Below are 503 nucleotides of genomic sequence, written 5' to 3' on the forward strand. Positions count from 1 at the left end.
GGACATCATGCTTGGTAGGGTGGAGGGACAGCACAGAAGGGGAAGGCCCCCTATGAGGTGGATTGATTCAGTGACTGGGTAATTGGGATGGGTGTGTCGGAGACGTTGCGATTGGCACAGGACAGAGCAGAATTTAGGGATGTTGTACACAGGGTCGCTATGAGTCGCAAGCGACTTGATGGCACATAACAACAAACAACAACAACTTCCACATCAAGGAGCGTGGCAGTGGGTACACATGTTATAAAACACAAATCCTGTATTCTCACTGCCATCAAGATGGTTCTGACTCCTAGCGATCCTCCATCAGGCTTTGGAGTCTAAATTGTGACTGTCCATATGTATTCTGTGAAATTGCTGGTGAACGCAAACTGCCACAGAACTGCCTCTGGGTTAGCAGTCCAATTCAGGGTGTGGGCTGTGCCACCAGAGCGCCCCACCGTGTCACCAGGGCTCCTTAATAGACAGCAGATGTATATTAAGATGGGTTAAGGAGAGACAAT

This window comes from Elephantulus edwardii, unplaced genomic scaffold, assembly GCF_000299155.1.
Source record: "Elephantulus edwardii isolate Elephantulus edwardi_28Jun2011 unplaced genomic scaffold, EleEdw1.0 scaffold00001, whole genome shotgun sequence".
Taxonomy (NCBI): domain Eukaryota; kingdom Metazoa; phylum Chordata; class Mammalia; order Macroscelidea; family Macroscelididae; genus Elephantulus; species Elephantulus edwardii.